At 37.5% G+C, this 23,037-nt stretch overlaps 1 protein-coding gene and 1 long non-coding RNA gene across 5 annotated transcripts in view; both read right to left on the bottom strand.

The window, feature by feature from the left end:
* The window catches only part of TTC28 (tetratricopeptide repeat domain 28), a 723,416-nt gene that overhangs the window by 491,003 nt on the left and 209,376 nt on the right, over window positions 1-23,037 (bottom strand). The gene's annotated exons all lie outside the window — the stretch shown is intronic.
* Window positions 1,329-23,037, bottom strand: part of LOC126963996 (uncharacterized) — a 58,406-nt gene continuing 36,697 nt past the window's right edge. For both annotated transcript variants that reach the window (XR_007729276.1, XR_007729277.1), the window contains one exon: window positions 1,329-23,037. This exon is cut by the window's right edge and continues 25,068 nt beyond it. This is a non-coding gene — a long non-coding RNA (uncharacterized LOC126963996).

Genomic DNA, 23,037 nt, shown 5'->3' with positions numbered 1-23,037 from the left:
ATCTGTTTAAAAGTTTGACTTCAAAAAGCTTAGAGTACAATCCAAAATAATAACAAAGTACATTTAAACGAATATGAGAGCAACATGGGAGGATTTCTAGAGATTTAAAAAAAAAAAACAAAGTAATAAATTCATCCAAACAGAAGTTCAAAACCTAAGAAAGTAGATTTTACCTTGAAGGTAGTATGTACTTCATTTCAAATTTATATCTACAAACCACTCTGAAATGGGTCAATTGGAAAAATCCCAAATGTATCTAAGCCTATTTTTCAGTAACTTCCCAGATAATCTCCCCTGAAATAGAAGTTCTTACACCAATCAGAATGTGGTAAAGACAAAAACATCTAAGACATGTTCCTGAATATGAGGCCTAATCTTTTTTAAAATCAGTTTCTGAAAGGTAATATAAAAATATTTACCAAAATAATACCAATACCAATGTGCTCTAGTTTTATCATATCATGAATGCATCATGCATCTCAGTAAAAGATTATTGAACATCACATCCAAAACCCAAAATGTATCCTAGCTGCAGGGATGGGTGTGTGTTTTGACAGAGGGGTAGTGGTAGTATTAAGTGTTTGGGTTTGGGAGTTTTTCATTCCTACTGTGAAGATCGTAACCTGCTTTTTTTCTAAAAGAAAGCCTGGGCCAGGCACAGTAGCTCATGCCTGTAATGCCAGCACTTTGGGAGGCCAAGGCAGGTGGATCGCTTGAGCTCAGGAGTTCGAGACCAGCCTGGGAAACATGGCAAAACCCAGTCTCTACCCAACAAAATACAAAAATTACCCAGGCATGTGGCGCGCACCTGTGGTTCCAGATACTCAGGCCGCTGAAGTGGGAGGATCACTTGAGCCCCGGAGGCGGAGGTTACTGTAAGCCAAGATGGCACTACTGCGCTCCAGCCTGGGTGACAGAGTGAGGCCTTGTCTCAAAAAAAAAAAAAAATTAAAGAAAGAAAAGGAAGGCCTGAGGAAGCTGAACAGAAGCAGGCAGAAACTGCCTTGGTCTTCAACCCTTCAAAACAGAATCAAAGTGCCACCTACTTCCCTCCTCCAGGTCAAAGCCACCCACATTCCAAGACCAGTTCTTAATTTTTGCAGAAAGCATATATTAGCAGTCTGCTTTCTTTCTTGTTACTACCATTGCTCGATACTAACAATGCCGTTTTCTTGCCTTTGTTCTCAGTCTTCTGGGCTAAGTCCTTACCCAAGTTTTTTTTTATTCCTTGTCTCTGACTATCCAGAAATCGGAGTCAATGCCTGGCTCTTGCCTTCAAGAACACCTTGACAGCTGACCTACTATCTGGTTCTGATCTTTGGTATGTATCTTATCTCCTATTCTGGACTGTCCTCTAGTCTCAAACACTCCAGGGTTGGCTATAACTATCATTTTCAAGGTTGTGCTTTTAGGAAATGTTGGCTGTCCTGAGGAACGAGAATGGGGAGGTGGGGAAACATATTCACTGAGAAAGTGCTAAATAAAAACAAATACATATACACTTAAAATAGTTAAGATGGTAAATTTTATTTTATGTGTATTTTACCACAATACAAAATTTTTGAGAAAAAAACAAACAATAGAAGTGAAACTCAGAGTCGACAGAATAGTTATTTGTCTACCTATTTATATCTAGGAGACACAACTAAGATTATCAGAACAAAAGTTGAATAACCAAAAGAAGCCGGGTCGGACTCAAAGTATATTAACATGAAGATTTTAATATCAGGATGTTTGAGTCCAGAGATAAAGTCGTGAGTACAGGTTGATTGTGGTGGGATGCTTTTTTGTTTAACTAGTTTTGTAATTACAAAGTTAAAATATATTGTGGTAAAAATGCAAGGAGATAGAAGGATATAAAATAAAAATTAAAAGTCGTTCTTCCCATCACCACCAGTCCTACTCCTCTTTTTCATACACTCCCTAAACTTTTCTGTGCATATACATTTTTTCCAACTCACATGAGATAATACTTTATGTACAGACCTGCAACTTGCTTTTCTGCCCAAAAGAATATCTAGGACATCTCAGGAGCTATCTCATCTGTATGTATTCATGTATGTATGTATGTACGTACGTACATATAATAGATGGATAGATGATTAATGATAGAGATAGAGAGAGAGAGAGAGAGAGAGAGAGAGAGAGAGAGAGAGAGAGGCAGGCAGATTGAGATGGGGTCTCACTTTGTCGCCCAGGCTGGAGTGCAGTGGTGCAAACAGGGCTCCCTACAGCCTTGACCTCCTGGGCTCAAGCAATACTCCTGCCTCAACCTCCTGAGTGGCTGGGACCACAGGTGTGCATCACCACACCTGACTAATTTGTAAGGTTTTTTTTGTAGAGACAGGTTTCGCCATGTTGCCCAGGCTGGTCTCAAACTCCTGGGTTCATACTCTCCTCCCACCTTGGCTTACCAAAGTGCTGAGATTACAGGCATAAGCCACCACACCTGGCCTCCTATGATTTTTAAATAGCTGTATAATCTACAAAATACAATAACTTAATTGATCCACTAGTAGGATCTGTTTATCTATGGTCTGCCTCTGAAAAACTATCTGGCATATGCCCATGCTTTTTCCTCATTGTGGCCTTCTTGCTTATGGTCATTATTTCATTTTCTATATAGTTACCTTCTATTTTTCTAAAACTTTGTTAAAGGCAGGATGTCTATTGTTTTATCTTTATATTCCCAGTATGTGCAATGGTGCCTAGTACATAGTAATACTAAATATTTGTTGAATGAATGACTATTGACTTACCCAAAGATAAATACCTGATAAGTGACAGAAATGCCATTATACTTCTCAATCTAGCTCTCTCTTTCTATTAGACTGTATGGTCTTATAGACCCTATCCTTAAAAACTGATCAACATAACACCCTACCAAATACAACATCAAACCCACAATTTTTCGTCAGTTTTTTTGTTTTGTTTTGTTTTGTTTTTTAAGATGAAGTCTCACTCTGCCGCCCAGGCTAGAGTATAATGGTGTGATCTTGGCTCACTGCAGCATCTGCCTACTGGGTTCACACAATTCTCCTGACTCAGCCTCCCAAGTAGCTGGGATTATGGGCACCTACCACTAGGCCCGGCTAATTCTTAATAGAGGCGGAGTTTCACCATGTTGGCCAGGCTGGTCTCAAACTCCTGACTTCAAGTAATCCACTCACCTTGGCCTCCCAAAGTGCTGGGATTACAAGCATGAGCCACCATGCTAGGCCTCCCTAAGTTTTTTTGTTTCTCCATTGATCTGGACCTATCCTCTCTCACCAATCCTGTCCTCTTTGACTTCAAAATAAGGCCACCTTACTCCATACATTGTGCTCTCTTCTCTGACTTTCCCACCAGTCATGCTAACCCCCACCCAGGTCATGACTTAATCTGTTGCTCTACTCGAATTCCTTCCCTTCTCAGGTCCTTCCACCCCAATTACAGCCATCATTCACCAACCAGCTTGTCTCAGAATCTTCTCTAAACCCATGTCATAATTTTAGTATTTTTAGTCTGGTACAAGTTATTCTCTGATTGTTTCATATTTGTTAGAATTTCCTCTCCTATTATCTTTTTAAGGTAGGAACTATATTTTACCAATAATAGCTACAATTTATTATGTGACTGTGATAGCTCATATTATTTGTTCAAAATATTCATTGCTTCTCTGTATCCAGCCCATTTTAATAGAATCCCTCCGTTTGAGATGAGTATACTTCCTGTTCCAGTGATGTCAGGCTTGGTCATGTGACTAGCTTTAGCCAACAGAATGTGAGTACAAGTGTTATATGCCACATCTGAACAGAATTTTAAGAGCCATAATATGGTTCCATCATGCTTCTTTTCTCTCTGCCATGAGGCTGGGATCTCTCAGATAAGGGTGAGCCCAGTCTAGGTCCTAAAAGAAAGAAGTTGTGGAACAGGCCTACAATTGACCTATAGTCAATGTGAATAAGTAATGTGAGAACTAAACCTTTGTTCATTGAGATTTGGGGACTGTTACCCAGAATAATGTAAGCAAATAACTTTCATCCTGTTGCGGCTTTCCCCATCCCCACCTTTCCAACCTATACAATAATAATAATGACAACAACCACAACCTAAGAAATTTCAAGAAGTTACTTAGGAAGTTCTATGGCTTGCCTTACCTCAAGTCAAAGTGGGACTAGGGGCTTCCAAGAAAATTAGTAATAAAAATTGAGAATACCTGTAGTAAAAGACTGGCATCTCATTCTCCATTTGGATTATCAAACCAGCTGTTCTCAAATTTTAGCATGCGACAGACTCACCTAGATGGCTTCTTAGAAAGCAGATCATTAGGCCCCACTGGGCCCAAAAATTTTACATATCTAGCAAATTTCCAGGTGATACTAATGTTCCAGTTCAGGGACCAGGCTTTGAGAACTACTGGGTTAGGCAGTGAATATTTGATCTGCCATTATAACTTGAGAGAACTGGCAGAAAGGGAGACAATAGTACAATAGCTTAAATGCCCATAAACTGATACAGCAAAGACATGCAAATTTCCAAAATTTAGATACCATAGAAGATGGCTTGGGACATCTTCCTGGTATCCTACCCAAGAGGACTGCCAGAAGGCAAGGGGATTCCACAGAAGGTTTTTGGTCGTGCCACTTGATGTGGACGCTGAAAGAAGTTGAAAGAAATAGAGCTGGAACTTATATCTCACATTAAGAAATTGCAATGGGAAGCTACCTTAAAGTGTCCTCCAAAAAATTAATATACATGATCTCATGAGAGAACTATCATTTGGATACCTGCCAATGTCAACCCAAAAAAACTGCAACAACCAACAGTGAGTAAACTACAAGAGCACCAGTAAGGTAAGAGACATTTAACCCTTTCCATCATCTTCCTTCACATACTAACTCATTAGAAGAGCGAGAGACCCAGAAGAGAGGGGGAGGAGACGTTTACAAAAAAGTTCCCTCCTAATGAAGTCTGGGCCACTGTCTCTGGAGAAAAGGGAAAGAAGGACTCTGAACTGGATGTAATATTGGAGTTTTAAATTTAACCAGAATTAATTTTTAATACCAAAAGCATGCAGAAAGTTATAGAATCTAGAATCTTCCCACAAAGAGGGACTTGGCAAAGCATGGTTGAAGGAAGTGTTTGTAGGAAAACCAAGTCATGTATTTACATCCCCATAAGACTGGTGAGGAAGCATATGCATATTTACCATATCAGTAGCTTCATTTTCCTGATTACATGCATATCTTTTATGATCTCTTGATTTTTACTTTTCAATTTTCTTTAGGAAAGGTTTTTTCTATCTATGAAAAAGACTAAATTAAGTGGTGATAAAATTCTATCTGTCTTCACCTCCTTACTTTGGAAGGAAAAAAGTCTTAGAAGTTGAATCTTCTTTAGAACAGAACTTAAAATAAAATATCCTCTTTCTCTCTCAGTATCAGGACTTGTATTTTATCTCTACTTTTTCTACTATCTCTTAAGTTTTCCCCTCTGTTATCACTTCATTTTCAATACTGGAAAAGATGATACTTACCCCAGTGTTAATGGTCCCAGAATTTTTACATCTGTCTAACTGAACTACAGCATTCTTCACTGCTTTAATGTCCTCTTCCAGAACAGAAGAGAAGCAATACCACTTGGAAGCCATTTATATTAAGCCAGATTTCAACTCACAAAAGAACTTGAAATGACCTGATATTGTGGTCTTTTACAGACTTCACACCAGATGCTTTCCATTTTTATAGACTCCCCCAAAACTTCACTTTCTTACTGGATTTCTGTATCTCTGTGTGTCCAATGATCATATATAACAAGCAGAACTATAAAACATCATAGATTTACATTTTCTGGTTACTAACTTAGGTTTACAAACTGGTTTGTCTCATTTGGTAGAAAAATATTTTCTTCAGCTAGCTTCCTAAAATACAGCCAGAGTACAATAAGTTAGACCTAGATAAGGATAAGAGAATCAGAAGTTCAATTTTAATTTTTAAAAAAATCTGAATTCCAGAAACAGTCAATTCCCCAACTTTATAGGAGGCACAAAATTATGGCTTATCCTGGGCCAGGCACAGTGGCTCACGCCAGTAATCTTAGTACTTTGGGAGGCCAAGGTGGGCGGATCACAAGGTTAGGAGTTCAAGACCAGCCTGACCAACAAGGTGAAACCCCTCTCTACTAAAAATACAAAAATTAGCCAGGTGTGGTGGCGCGTGCCTGTAATCCCAGCTACTCAGGAGGCTGAGGCAGGAGAATCGCTTGAACTTGGGGAGTGGAAGAGCCTAGATGGTGCCACTGCACTCCAGCCTGGGCAACGAGAGCGAAACTCCTTCTCAAAAAAAAAAAAATTATGCCTTATCCTGATATTAATCAGGGTTAGATTTAGGTCCTAAATAATTCAAAGTAGTAGTGACTTAACATAAGGGAGAAGTTTAATTTTCTCTGATATTAACAAAGACCAGACATCAGGAATCCAAGGTTGATATGCTATCTCAACTATCATCAAAGACCTGTTCCCCTATTCTCCTGCCCCATCCTTGACGTATAACTTTCAATTACAGTCCAAGATAGCTGCTTAAGTACCAGCTGTTATATCCATATTCCAACCAAGAGGAAAGAGAAAGGAAGAAAGGCACATTCTTCCCTATAAAGATATGTCCAAGAAATTGCACTTGATACTTCTGCTTATATCCCACTGACCAGAATTTCATTTTATGCCTCTACACTAGCTGTAAAGTTAGAAAATGTAGCCTTTAAGAATAAAGGTCCAGTTAATAATTACAGAGTTTATTGCTAAGGAAGAAATGGAAGTGAATATTGGGGGAACAGCTAGCAATATCTGTCACAGTGATTATCACATTTTATTGTTTCTGAGCCCCAGGACTTAACTTGTTACCTCAGGCAAGTCAATTTAAATTTTTCTCACAAAAGTCTCCCAATACTTCGCATGAAGAGCATCCACTAGAGAAATGCCAGAAAATATAGAATTATCCTGGGAATGCCAAACAATTCTCAACATAGACGCAGCAGTAAATTTACTAAGAATTTTAGGTAGCAGTTGAGCAATGAATGAAAATAAAACAATGCTGAGTTGATGCCCTCTGTTTCCTCTTTCCCCTTGAGGTCCTTCCTCTATATTACAGGTACAGACAGCAAAAATTTCTATTACCTAGCATTAATACTATGTAATATTAATACATATTAAGATATGGTATGCCAAACCAACATAATAAATCTAAAGAAATCACACAGAGTACCAAGAATATGAAATGTGACTTGGCACTAAGACTAGCAAAGAGAAGCACAGTGTGTGATTAATCCTGCATGGCCACATTTACATCTCTAATTTGCTCATATAAATGCATTAAGCCAGATGGTTTTAGAGACTAGCATTCACATATACTCGTGGGTCAACACCCACGTCTTATGTACTTTATGGGTGCCAGGCTTGGGCAATGCCTGCCCTTCACCCTTCACTAGTTTCCTAGCATAAGCCCTCTTATTTTTCTCCATTTCCCATAATCAGTATTCTCACATTATATACATACACATACACATACACACACACACACACACACACACACACACACACCCCTATGCCAATATCTGTTGTGACCTTGCTAAGTAATATATTAGGAGGATATGAAGAGGCAACTATTACTTTAATTTAGAAAACATTAAGAAGATAATTTTTAAGTGGGCATTCTATTCTATTTCAAAGAATTAGAACCCCCATCCAAAAATGGAGTCATATACTTTGCTAATATAAATCCTGTTCTATCTACTAAAGAATAATCCACACTAATAACTGGAATTCTTGAAAATGCAATCAAATTCTAAACGAATGCTTTTATTTGTTAAATTTTAAAACTTGCCAGGCATGGTGGCTCACATCTGTAATCCCAACACTTTGGGAGACCTAGGCAGGAGGCTCACTTGAGCCCAGGAATTTGAGACCAGCCTGGGCAACATAGTGAGACCCTATCTCCACAAACAAAATAATAAGAATTAGCAAGGGTTGGTGGTGCACATCTGTGGTCCCAGCTATTCAGGAGGCAGAGGTGGGAGGATCACTTGGGCCCAGGAGGTCAGGGTTGCAGTGAGCTGTGATTGCACCACTGCACTCTAGCCTGGGTGACAGAATGAGACCCTGTCTCAAAAAAATACATACACTGATTTGTAATTATTATAATAATTCTATATTTATTGATTTGTTGGCATCTACCTCCAACCAGACACATCATGTGAGTCTATTCACTGAGGCAGTTGTAGTAGCAATTTGCTTCTCAACTAGCAATATATTGTTAAATATGGTCATTTTCTTCTATCTCAAATGCTAGCAATTAAGAGATCCTCAATTAGTCTTTACTATGGAATTGTAACATTAGGAATTGTACATAACAAGCAAATATAAAACTAAGACATGCCTCAGGCATTAGCAAACTTAGAATTTTTGTTATATCGGAAAAGTGAAACAAATCTGCAACATCTGAGAAAGTTTTTTTTTTCCTTGAGACAGAGTCTCACTCTGTTGCACAGGCTGAAGTACAGTGGTACAAACATGGTTCACTGCAGCCTCTACCTCCAGGGCTCAAGAGAGCCTCCCATCTCAGCGTCCTGTGTAGCTGGGACCACAGGCGCATGCCACCATGCCTGACTAATTTTTTTTTTTCTTTTGTAAAGATGGGTTCTCACTTTGCTGCCCGGGCTGGTCTCAAACTCCTGGGATCAAGCGAGCTGTGTACCTCAGCCTCCCAAAGTGCTAGGATATTAAAGGAGGGAGACACTGTGCCTGGCCCATAAGAGATTTTTTTATTTCAGAGAGATAAGGTACAAAGTAAGAATGCTATGAAAATACGATCATAAGTTCAAAAAGAAAACATCCTCAAAGAATGTGAGCATGGTTTGGGTGCAATAAACACAATCCTCTCTGAGAAAAAGCTGAATGGATCCCTGCAGCACATCTGCAGCTAATCTACAAATGCTGGGAGCAGTTATAGGAGGAGATCTACAATGCAACTCGAAGAGGTCCAGGTTTGCAACCCCAAGACCCACAGAATCTATTTATTTCAGTGATGACAAAAGCTACTTAAATCAACAATCTGAGGGGAAACAAACATTAAAGATACACAAGAATCTCATTCTCTATGTCTCCTCTCCCCCATCTAAGCTCAGGTTATCATTTCTTTCGTCCTCCATTTTTCATACTTATAAGAGTTCATCTCTCATAATGCTATCTTGAGGGTTACAATTTTAAGACTGGCTCTTATTTGGTTTTAAGAGCAAAGGGATGATAATCATTAAATGTCTAATACTTCTTGTTAGATTCACCCTGCCTTGTGCAACCAAAACACTCCAATTATTATTTTCAAGAACATGCATTTATTCTGCCTCTAGTTACAGCTAAATTAGCAACTTCAACTACTCATCCTTTCTTCTCTAGGAACTGCACCTCTTCAACGACTGTGAAGTCTGAGGTCATGTTTTCTGCATGAGCCTTCCCCCTGGCCTAGGAAACTTAACCCGGATTGGACACTTGACCAAGTTAGAGCTTCAAACTACCTCTTGTGGGAATCTGAAATTGATACTCAATCATCCTGTTAGTCCGAAGTATTCTCTTGTGAACCCAGGACCCAAGGCCGTCATTGTTGGTTATATATGCTTGGCACCTGTATGCCAAAGCAGAGAAAGCTAGTCCTCAGAAAAAAAAGAGAACCATGAAGAACTGCAGAAAGAAAAGTAGCAATAAGAGACTATGGTAAACTAAATAACAGCTCCCAAAGATATCCAAGTCCTAATCTCTGGAATCTGTAATGTTGGTTTATATGGCAAGAGGTACTTTGCACATGTGATCAAGTTAAGGATCAAAAAAATAAAAAAACTGGGAGAATATTATGGATTAGCCAGGTAAGCCCTAAATATAATCTTAAGTGACCTTATAAGAGGGAAGCAGAGGGAGATTTTACTACAGAAGAAGAAGGCAATGTGATAACTAAAACAAAATGTCACACTGCTTTGAAGATGAAGGAAGAGAATATGAATCAAGGAAGGCAAGAAATACAGCTCTAGATAATGGAAAAGGCAGGAAATACATTTTCTCCTAGAGCCTCCAGAGGGAACACAGCCCTGGCAGGATACCTTGATTTGAGCCTGAAATTAATTTTGAACTTCTGAGCTTCCAGAACTTTTAATTTCTAATTTTTTATTTCATTTATTATTTTATTTACTTATTTATTTTTGGAGACAGGGTCTCACTCTGCTACCCAGGCTGGAGTGCAGTCGTGTGATCACAGTTCACTATGCATCTTGAACTCCTGAGCTCAAGTGATCCTCTCTTGCCTCAACTTCCACAGTAGCTGAGACTATAGGCATGCACCACCACATCCAGTTAATTTTTTCCTTTTCCTCTTTTTCTTACAGATGGGGTCTTGCTATGTTGCCCAAGCTGGTCTCAAACTCCTGGCCTCAAGTGATCCTCCTGCCTCAACCTCTCAAAGCACTGTGATACAGGCATAAGCCACCACACTCAGCCTAGAATTTTAGAAGAATAAATCTAAGTTGTTTAAACCATTAACTATGTGGTAATTTATTACAGTGGCAATAGGAAACTAATATAGAGACAATGTGGCCTTAACAGAGAGACTTAAGAGGTGGCTGGCTGGGTTCCTAACTACTTTCTATTTCATTCTTTCATGTTTTCATGCAGCTTAGCCTGAACATCTTGCCATGGGCTCCGTGAGATACCAGTGTTTCATGACAATAAATTCAACATTTTGCTTAAGCCAACCAGAGTCTTAGCTAAGATAAAAGCAAGCCCAAGAAGAAGATATGCAATGTAATTTAAAAAGAATCATAACTCACAGTCTCCAAAAAAAAAAAAAGTATCTGCCTCCAAGGTCTAAAACAGTGCCCCAAATTTCTACCATAAGAGCCACCCTTGTAACTTTAGGTATTATATGTAGAATGCCCTTTTTTAAAGTGTAACTTTATTTTTACCCAATAGAATTCACTAATATAATTGCATAAACTCAACCAGCATGCATTTTTTGACAAAATAATGCAAGAAAAACTTATATTTTGCCCTAAAGAAATAGAGTCCAAGAAAAGTTCATTTGTAAGAAGGAAGTTACAAGAGACTGGAACGTAAAACAGCCATCTGAGAAGGCAAAAATCAGTAAGGCAATAATACAGAAAGAGGAGGTTTTCACAGGTGAAGAACAACACAAGAGAAGTGAGTACTAAGAGAAGGTTAGACTCGAAATGTGGAGATGACAGGCACAGATTTTCCCCGCATTTCAGCCTAAGGCCTACAGATTTAGAGGATCAACGGAGAAGCCAAAATATGCTTCACAAATCAAACCTATCTTAGATGCTCAGTACAAAAACTATACCAGCATGAATCCCAGATCTCAACAGAATGAGGAAAGCAGTCCATTTTCAACAATGAAAAATGAACAGGTTCACCAATACTTTCATCTTTCAAAGCTTGGAAAATTGTACTTTTGTGAATAATTATTAAAAGTCTACCAGTCTTTAGTTTTCATAACAGTATGCAGAACAACTCTTTTCCAAAAAACCATTATCCTTCCATGTAGTACCTTTATGGAACAGGTCATTATGTGCTGGAACTCTTTGTACCTCAATCTTCAATTCACATCAAAATGCAAAATGTCATTAGAAACTTTGATTAGCGATGCAGAAAAGCAAAATCCCAGTATAACAAAAGCCTAATCCAGGTTGAAATGTTACAGTTAAAATCATCAGAAATAAAGATATAATTTCCTAGAACAGTCTCTGTGACAAAAGACCTAGGAGGGAAAAATGCATGTTTAACATAAATTAGGAAGAGCTTGTATTATTTGGTGAAGAAAATGCACTGTCCTGAACAATAAATAACTAAAGTATCATTTATCACTTGGAAACAACAGGGAGCGTGAAAGGGCACAACAAGGGAGCAATCACCCAAACAGGATTACTCATGAACTCCAAATGCTCATCACTAATTACAAATTATCCCATAATACTCTGAAATGATCAAATAGGTTAATATAGGATTTGAATTAATCTTCCTAGGTTTAAAATTTTCCTCTAATCCACTGAACCTTAGAATCAGTGGAGTGTGATTTCTGTATAATATGAGAAAGAACACTAGGAACATTAACATAATATTCCAATCTTTTGCCAGGCCAGTCTCAGATACAGCTCTTTTGCAAGGGTAAAAACTTAATGCTTCATGTTCTGACCTTTAAAGGATATATCTCTTAAAGAAAGGTCTATTCAAAGCCAGAGAATGTCTTTGAGTCTCTGGAGGGCAGTGGCTGTGCTCAAAGCATCTTTGAATCTTCAGCATTTAATAAATGATGTATGATTGATTGATAAATGAATGATATAATATCACAAACCTTTCTTCAAAGATTCTGCCTTTCCTGAATAGCTAATAAAAGCCCCCCAATAAGATACCATACACTAATCAAACTAAGAAACACAAAATCACATCTATTTATATCTATCATTCTATTAATTTACATCAAACATTATATCTATCATGTTCCAATTCTCCACCTTATATGAGTTTCTTCTTGATTTCCCTATCACTCTTCTTTTAAAAAATACATTGACATTTCTTTAGTTAAATGGTTGCTATTATCTTTATAAAACATAATGGTAAAGACTGACTTGCGTAACCATTCTTTAACAGTGGGAGTTATGAACCTTAAGTGGTGAAGAAATCATTCCTGGTGAGATAGGAGGCAAAAAGGAGAGGATAGAAGAACTGCACTTGATTACTTGTCCTGGATGGTATTAATAGTTTCATAGACATTTGCTTAGTAATACATTATTGAATTATACATTTTGTTTTGTATACTTTCATGTTTCTAGATTACTTTTTGACAAAAAGAAAATGTGTGTGTGTGTATCCTCGAATACATAAAGATTGAAACTGCAACCATAAAATAAGAACAGGTTACTTTTAAAAATAAACAACTTCAGACTCAAAAAGAACTCCTGAAAGTTTAAAATATAATAAAAATGAGGATCCACTAGGAGGACAGTAAGATAAAACTGAAGAAGTTTCTCAGAAAGCAGAGTGAAAAGGAGAAGAATTTGAAACAAACAAAGAACAAATAGGGAAAAAATTCAAAGACCAGTCCAGGAAAGTTATATCCGCATAACAAATATTCCTAAAAAAGGGAACAGAGAAAACAGGGAGGAAATGATCAAAGAAATAATTCAAAACAAATCCCAAAGCACACTGATTTATAGAGAGAAAAGGCCCACCAAGTGACCAATACCACGAATGAACACACACTCACATCAAGCCATAGTAACAAGAAGTTTCAGAACACTGAAAATCTTACAAGTTTCTAACAAAAGATATTAAAAGATTTAATATCAGAATGGAGAAAGAAAGGATTTGGAATTAGACTTCTCAATAGGAACACTCTATTTAAGCTAGTTTAGGCTTCTTGTTACTTCCTAAGGCAAGCAAAAGAGCCTCAGCTAAAACATTATTAATCTCATTGTTGTATCTGGAAAATGCATAATACAAAAAAATAAAAAGAGAAGGTGGCTCATAATTATTCCTATAAACATGAAAGATTTATTTACACTATAATGAAATAAAAATGAAAAAGGTATACAGGCTGAAAAATAATAGTCAAGTAACTTAGTAACTGTCAAAAATATTCTTATTATAGGCTGAATTAATAAGTTGAGGTCCTAATCCTCCATACCTCAGAATGTAACTGTATTTGGATATAATGCCTTTAAAGAGATAATTAAAGTAATTTAGTAAAATGAGGTCATATTGAGGAAGTAGGACTCAACTCTGGAGGTAGGGCTTGAACTCAAGACCAGATTGAGGACTAGCTAAAACAGGGAAGAGGCAAAAACACCTCTCCATAAGACACGCCCAATGGTCAGTTTACCATTGCCATGGCAATAACTGGAAGTTACCACCCCTTTCCATGGCAACTACCTGGAAGTTGTCACCTATTTTCTAGAAATGTCTGAATAACCCACCCCTTGATTTGCATATATATAATTAAAAGTGGATCTAAATATGACTGCAGGACTGCCTCTGAGCTGCTACTTGGGAAACACTGCCTTTGGGGTACCTCTGCTGCTGTACACTGCCACTTCAATAAAAGCTGCTAACACCACTGCATGCCCTTGAATTCTTTCTTGGGCAAAGCCAAGAACCCTCCTGGGCTAAGCTCCACTTTGGGGGCTCACCTGCCCTGCATCAATATGAGTGAGCCCTAATCTGACTGTTGTCTTTACAAGAAGAAGAGATTAGGGCACAGACATACGTGGAGGAAAGACAATGTGAAAGAAGCAGGCCATCTAAAAGCCAAAGAGAGAAGCCTCAAAAGAAATCAACCCTCCTGACACCATGTCTTGGTCTCCTATCTTCCAGAACTATGATAAAATAAATTTTTTTGTTGTTTAAGCTACCCAGTCTGTGGTACTTTGTTACAGAAGCCCTAGCAAACTAATACAATTCTATTAATACCCTGCTAAAATAACTACTGCTGGTTAAACATGATGGATTAAACATGAATTTAGATCTTCTCTCTTCCAAAATCCCACTAAAATGACATTTTAAAAATGTTATAAATGATATAAACTCACAAGGAAAAAGATCAGGAGAAGAGGCAAAGACAGCAAAGTTTTAAAAGCTAGAAAGCAGATGAACAAGTGGTAACTGACTTAGCAGAACCAAAGAACTGACTTGGCAGAAGCAAAACTTAAGCCAGTGAGGAAAGCTGAGAAGCAAACCAACGTATTTATACGTGTATCAGAATCCCTGTAAGGCTCAGAAAGTAGAAGTACCATGTACCTCTGGAACCTGAGATGAAGACAAGGCTAAAAACTGGAAGAGAGGTTCAAAGTCTGTTTAAGAAGCAGTTACACTCCCAGAAGACTCCTCCTCCCTCTTATTGCAAAGCCTTAAGAGAAGAAAACAAAGTTCTCTGGGCTGGGAGATACTAGGTGTGGTTAGAGGGTTCCATAATGAACACATGTGAATGAATTAAAGGCTTACATGTTTGGCCCTCAGAACACCGACATCAAGCCAAACACGTACCCTCAGGCAGAAAAGTAGAAGAGTTGGTGCTGGAAACTGACTACATCTAAGGTAGAACAAAAGACCCAAAGGGATTCTATCAGGCATTCTCTAAGGATACAGTGCAGCCAGATCACCATGTGTAAACAGCATAGTCAATCGGCCCTGCCCTTGCTCAGAGAGCTTGCATTAAGTTTTATTGTACCTCACTCTTAAACAGAAGCAGAAAAGTAAGAATGACAGATTTTTTTTCTGGAAAATATCTAATATAAAAGGCAGGCACGAAAGCAAACAGAAAAAAAGTAATTTGGGGAAAATAGAGAATATGCGCATATATGAGAATTTCAAAAAGCTAATCATTAATATCCTCAAGGATAATAAGAGAATCATGTTTGAATGAAAAAGGAACAGGCTTTACTAAAAAAGAACACTGAGAAAACAGAAGGAGATATATACCATGACATGGATTAACCTTAAAAACATTATAAGTGAAAGAAGCCAGAAATAAAAGGACATATATTACATGATTCCATTTATATTAAATGCCCAGAATAGGCAAATTCATAGAGGCAGAAAGTAGATCAGCATTGTCAGGAAGTCAAGAGTAAGGGAAATGAACGACTGATGAGTAGAAGTTTCTTTTGGGGATGATGAAATTTTTCTGGAATTTGATAGTGGTGATGGTTGCACAATTTAGTGAGTATACTAAAAAAGCACTAAGATGTACAGTTTTTTAAAATTAGTGAATTTTATGGTATATAAAGTATATCTCAATAAAGAAAAAAGGAATTATTGAAATTAGAAACGTAATAGAAGAAATTAAAAACTCAATAGAAGCTTTGAAAGATAATGTTAAGGCAATGCCCCAGAAAGTAGAGTAAAACGATAAAAAGATGAAATTAGGAGAAAAAATATAAGAAAATTAAAGGACAAGTCCAGGAGATCCAAAATCCCAGTAACAGTAAATCGAGAAAGGAAGATTAGGGAAAAGCATTAATAGAAAGAGGTAAAGTGTCAAAGTTCACCCGTAAATGCTATAAAAAATATACCTGAACACCAGAGAATCAAAACAGATCCATATTACAGCATATTGTCGTAAAACTGAAAAATGCTGGGAATAAAGATCTTATAAGCTTCTAAAGAAAAGGGGGTTTAAAAAAAAGCCAACTTTCATACAAAGGATCAGAAATCAAAAGAGCACTGGTCTCAACTGCAACCATGAAAACTAGAAAACAATGAACAATGAATCTACCTATGCCTTAAAATTCTTAGGGAAAATAACTTCTAAATCAGAATGTAAGTTAATTGTGAAGATAAAATACACCACTTATGTTCCCTGTCTTAGATACTGGAGAGTGTGCTCTACCAAAATTAGAGAGTACACCAAAACAAACGAAGACATGGGATTCAGGAAAAAGAACACACAAAAAGGTGAGAAGCAAACTGATCCCAGATGATGATAAAGGAAAATCCTGGGACAACAACTATGCAGCAGAGGTAAAACTAGTAAAAGGGAGAAAGACTGCCTTAAATTACAAAGTGAAATACAATAAACCCTCACTTAACATCATCAATAGGTTCTTGGAAACTGTGGCTTCAAGCAAATCGACTTACAACCATAGGCTAATTGATATAAACAAGAGTCAAGTTCCTATAGCATATTTCTGGTCACAAAAACATCACCAAACTTCTAAATAAAGACCAAAACATTTCTAATATTAAACATTGAGATAAATGTGAGCTATGCTTACATTTAAGAAAGATTAATAGGTCGGGCGCAGTGACTCACGCTTGTAATCCCAGCACTTTGGGAGGCCGAGGCGGGTGGATCACGAGGTCAGGAGATTGAGACCATCCTGGCCAACACCGTGAAACCCCGTCTCTACTAAAAAATACAAAAAATTAGCCAGGCGTCGTGGCAGGAGCCTGTAGTCCCAGCTACTCGGGAGGCTGAGGCAGGAGAATGGCATGAACCTGGGAGGCGGAGCTTGCAGTGAGCCGAGAATGCGCCACTGCACTCCAGCCTGGGTGACAGAGTGAGACTCCATCTCAAAAAACAAAAAAAGATTAATAAAAACAAGTAAGATAATTATTTACCTGTTTATTCCAGTTCAGGGCTGTGGGTAGCCAGAGGCTATCCCAGCAGCTAAGGTCACAAGGCAGGAAACCACCCTGGACAGGATGCCCTCCCATGGCAGGGCACACTCACACCCACACTCAGACTGGGACCATTTAGACACACCAATTAAACCAACGTACACGTCTTTGGAAATGGGAGGAAATCTGAGTACCTGGAGAAAACCCACACCGACATGGGGAAAACGTGTAAACTCTACCCAGTGGGCCCTGCCAGGAATCCATTTTTTTTCCTCATCAACTTTGTAACCAAACAACATTAGAGCAAACAACCTTACTCAAGGATGCACTTTACTGCTCTTCCTGGTTGACTCTTTATGTGAAGAGTCAGGATTAGTTAATCAATCCATCAGTAAAGATTTATTCTTATTTATATTCCAAGTAATAACATAAATCCTGTAATTAAGGCAATGCCAATCAGATACTGAATAAATGACAAATTAAATGCTATAAATGTACTTTAAGTAAATTATTTCCAAATTTATAAATGGCATAGTAGTCATTAATGGGAATTTGGACCTAAGCACTAAAGTATGAATGGGCAATCACTAACCCAAAAACCATAGTGTACAGGATGGGATGCCAAGCCCATCCACTCTTGTAAAATACAGCATTCCTTTCCAAGGAAAAGGCTTACACTAGTTTTTTTCCTACAATAATTGCAAAAATTTCTGCTTTGAATGAAATCAGTCTCTCTTTTGCCTCATTTTGTCTCCATTTTCTACACAAAAACCAAAGCAGCTTTTTAAACTGTAAAATCTTTTAAAATATAATACTTGGCATACCAAGAGACACATTGAAGGCTATATTAAGTTATAAAGCAATCCAAGAACAGGACATTACCAATAACTTGTATCTACCTCCCCCATGCCATTCACCCGCCTCCTGCCTGAGGAAATATTATTCTTAATGTTGTATGTATCATCTCCTTGCCTTTTTTGACATAGTTTTATCACATTATACCTGAATAAAATATTATTTAGTTTTGCTTGTTTATTAACTTTATCAATGATGCATGTAATTATAGTTCATTCATTTTCCCCTTATGTATAACATTGTGTAATATGTGATATGCACTGTTTATTCTTTATCTTGTCAATGGACAACTGGGTATTTTCCAGTTTTGTTCCTATTACAAAGTGTTGCTCTCAAAATTCTAAAACATAGCTCGTAGTACACTTGTATGAGAATTTTCCTACCTAGGAGTCAAATTGCTGGGTTATAAAGTTAAAAGTTCAACTTCTAAAATATTGCCAAACTATTTTTAAAATTAGTTATTCCAATGTATGTTGCCACTAGCAAGATATGATGGTTCCTAGTCATCCCCTACAAAACTGTGTTAAATGGCATTTCTATAAAACTACTAGGTGGACATAACATCTAGATGTGGTCTTAATTTGCATTTCCTTGACTAGTAATGAGGTAGTACAATTTTGAAATAGAGTTTGACAGTTTATTATAAAATTGAAATACACTAAGCCATATAACCCTGCAATTACACTATTTGCTCCAGAAAAATGAATATATGTTTAAAAACATACATATATGAATGTTGACAACAACTTTATTCATAATGGTAAAAAAAAATGGAAACAACTGAAATGACCATCAACAGGTAAATAGTAGTAAAGTCAAACAATTACACATTATGCAGCAATAAAAATAAATGAATTGCTAGTACCAGAAATAACATGGTGAATTGTACAGACATTATGTTGAATGAAAGGAGCCAGAAACCAAAGAATATATTCATGTAATTCCACTATATAAAGTTCTGGAACAGGCATAACTAATTTATATTTGTAGCTATACAACTCCCCATCAAAATCAGATCAGTGGGGAGGAGTGGCTGACTACAAAGGGACATGAAGGCACTTTATAAGGTGATGAAATGTTCAACATCTTATTGGAGTAGTGGTTACATGAGTATACACATTTCTCAAAACTCATCTGTGTATTTTACCACATGTAAACATACTTCAGATTTATCAAAAACAAAACAAAACACAAATCAGATCATGTCATTCCCGAGCTCCAAACCCAGCATGACTTCCCAATTGTTCTTAGAATAAAACCCAAACTCCTTCCCATGATCCATAAGACACTGAATGTAGCCCATACCCTCCAAATTTCACCTATCACTCTATCCCTCATTACCACATTCCAGCCGCACTGGCCTTCTCAATGTTTATTAGAAATTTCAAGTTATTTGGATTCTGATTCAAAACAAGATGCAAAAGAAAATTATTTACATCATTTGTGGTAGATAGATTGCATTAACAGATCCAATGAGTGGCCTTCCTGAATTCACCCAGTTTTCCAGCATCTTTGTAGTCACCTCCCACTCTGACTTTGACCAATGGGATGTCAGCAAAGGTAACGCAAGCAGAGGCTTGAAAATCACTCATTCTTTCCCACCTGCCCTCTCACACAACTGGTCTTTATTCTTTCCCTTCTGCCTTCACCAGGAAACATGCCCAACACTGCCTGCTTAAGGAAAAGACATGTGGGACAAAATCAAGTCAGTCCAGTTGAAGCCCAAGATGTAGGAGAGAGACAAATCAAGATTAATAAAATCATCTAGTCCAGCTGCAGGTAACCAGATATACATGAGTGAGTCCCTCCAAGCTCTGCTTACAGCAGCTGGACCACCCAGCTGACCCCTAGGCTTCATGATTATTCTTGTATACCTCTGAAGTTCTGTGGATGTTTGCTAAGCTGTGTAATTGTGACAACAGATAACATAAAGCACTTAGGAGACAAGTGGAAGTTTAAACACAGACTAGACATTTGGTGATATTAAAGAACCATTGTTAACTTTTTTCTAGCTATAATAATGGTAGACATATTTTTTTTAAGTCCTGGCCAGGTGAAGTGGCTCATGCCTATAATCCCAGCACTTTGGGAGGCCAAGGCAGGCAGATCACCGGAGGTCAGGTGATTAAGACCAGCCTGGACAACATGGTGAAACTCCACCTCTACTAAAAAATACAAAAATTAGCCAGGCATGGTGGCATGTGCCTGTAATACCAGCTACTTGGGAGGCTGAGGCAGGAGACTCACTTGAATCTGGGAGGTAGAGGTTGCAGTGAGCCGAGATCACATCACTGCACTCCAGCCGGGGCAACAGAGTGAGACTCTGTCTCAAAATAACATAATATAACATAACATAACATAACATAACATAACATAACATAACATAAAATGTATCTTATCTAAAGTCCTTATCTTTTAGGCATGCATGTTGAAATATTTTTAGATAAAATACTATGTCTAGAAAATAACATGATGCTAAAATAATATGTGGGTGGGATGGCATGGGAAGGTTCATCAATGAAACAACATAGGCTATGAGTTGCCAATTGTTAAAACAGTTGGTGATGAGTATATACGTTTGAAAATTTCCATAATACAAAATTTCAAAAAAAATCCAATCCATCCAACCTCAGGGCCTTTACACTTGTTATTACTCCCTCTGCCTTAGCTCACTGAGGTCTCAGTTAAAATATTACTGTCGCGGGCAGAACTTTAACCACTTTATATCTAAAACAGACTCTTTCCCCAAGTCACTCTTCTATCACATCACCCTCATTTATTGTCTTCTCAGGACTTAACACCATCCGAAATCACCTTGTTCATTTGTTTATGTTCTGTCTCACCACCACCATAATGCCAAATTATAAACTCCATTTGAGCAGGGGCCTATCTTGCTTACTTCTGACTTCCCAGCATCTGGCACACATCTGACTCACTGTACATGTTCAAAAAAACAAAAAAAAAAAAATCAAGCCACAGCTGATAGGACCAAGTTTCAAACGCACAAGTGAAAGCAATGTAGATTGGTTAAATACAAGGGGAAAAAACACCTCTGAGATGTCTTCACAGAACAATTAAAAGAGGTACTCAAGGCAGAGTAGCAAGATAACCCAATCAAATTGTCTTTCTTGAAAATACATACACAGCAGGTGGAATAAGGAGAGCCACTTTGGATTGTTAACTATAAATAAGTTGGTTTATCTATAACAACGACCATATTTCCAATGTTTGCATCATAAATGACTACAAACCCGTTATGGTGACTTCCAGTACTCTGCACATATATCCTCACAACGAACTCTCAAACCAAAAATAGTAAGTATGTCTTTTCCTTGGGATTACAAAAATCCATCTAATCACAGAGGATGACAAATCTGAACCTTAATATGATTTTACACTAGTGACTGCTGTTGCATGTAACAGAATTTCCATTCTTGTAGATGCTCTGATTTCTCTATTTGGAACGAAACCTCTAGTTATTAGAGCTGATTAATCATAACTAATAAACATTTTCACGTGGCAGTAGACAGCAGGTGAAAATCAGAATCTCAAAGCTTAAATTAGCAGAGGTATATAATCACTGATACTAACCTCAAAATAATCTTCCTTGTTCTCTCTCCCATTCTCCCCTACCCTTAACTCCACACCCCAGTCTCTTCATCTTTGCCATTCTACCACAAATTCTCAATTTATCTCTCCTTTCCCTCTGTTCTCTGTTCCTCCACACTTATTCCAATCCTTGTCATATCTGCTTATTCTTCCCTTCCCCTGCAAGCCTCCATTAAAGTGAAACTGATTCATATTTTAAAAACATTTATTGAATAATATAAGAAATGAAAAATAAAACTATAAAGAGATACCATTTTTACCCATCAGACTGAGCATCTCCTTGCTGAGGGAGAGAAAAAGGCAAGCAGCAAGCTCCTATCACAGAAGATGAGGCAAAGCCAAATGGGGGTTATCAACATGCAGATTTTACAAGTCTCCAGATGTGAACTATCAGTCACAATGATTACCACAGCAATCCCACAATAGCTATATAAGAGAAACAAGAGTGCTGCTACAAGCATTCATTCTAAAAGCATTTGTTTAATGAGAGTTGGGGAAATTTTTGCAAACATATCTAACATTTCTCTTTCTCTTGTTTTTCAGACACTTGTTTCTCATGTAACTAAGCTATACATAGATCCTAAGGCTTCATGCCAACTATCTTGCCATAAAACTAAAATTTTACACTTGTGACCTCATCACCAACTTCTTGGCACTAATCTCAGGTCACAAACTCCACAGAAAGGCTCAGGAATATAAACTCAGTAGGAATCTTGAAATGTTCAGAAAATTAATTAGTATTTGGCATGCTGTTTTTAAAAAAATCCTTTCGTTCTAGTTCTGTCAAAAGCAGTCTGGCACATTTCTCTAGTGCACTAACAATCTGATGATTGAAATCAATGTTTTATTTACATCCCTCTACAGCTTTTCAGTGTTTCATTTGCATACATATGTAAGAACCAAGTCAAAAGCTGAGGTTCCAGAAGCTCGAGGAGGAAAGGGCATTTCATTTGCAGGCTAATTCTTTCTAAGACTGTTTCCTATCAAATGAAACAACAGTGAGAATAGCTAGAGAGAAAAGCAAACCAAGAAGGAAAAAAATACAGAAAAGAAAATACACTTTACTGTGTAAGTGTTCACAGCTGAAAAAAGAGAAGGTAATCTGCATATTTTCTATTTTCAAAATCATTAATTTCAAAGAATAATCACCTCTGACTGTATGTGAGGCCCTATGTTTTAAGGGGTTTATCATACCAGATAGGTTGATCATCCTCATTTTATAAATGAATAAACTGAGGATTATCGAGGTTAAATGACTCCCTGAAGGTCACACAGCCAGCAAATAGCAGAGACAGGATGCAAGTTCAAGTCTAGTTCCATAACCCCATGCCTTAACGTCTATGCTATTCTGTTATTTTATTCTTTGTGATATATTGCATTACATATATAAAGTCGACTCAACATAAAATCAAGCTATTTCAAGA

This window comes from Macaca thibetana, chromosome 10 (genome assembly GCF_024542745.1).
Source record: "Macaca thibetana thibetana isolate TM-01 chromosome 10, ASM2454274v1, whole genome shotgun sequence".
NCBI lineage: Eukaryota > Metazoa > Chordata > Mammalia > Primates > Cercopithecidae > Macaca > Macaca thibetana.
Note: the sequence above shows the minus strand (reverse complement) of the source record. Positions and strands in the feature narration are given on the sequence as shown.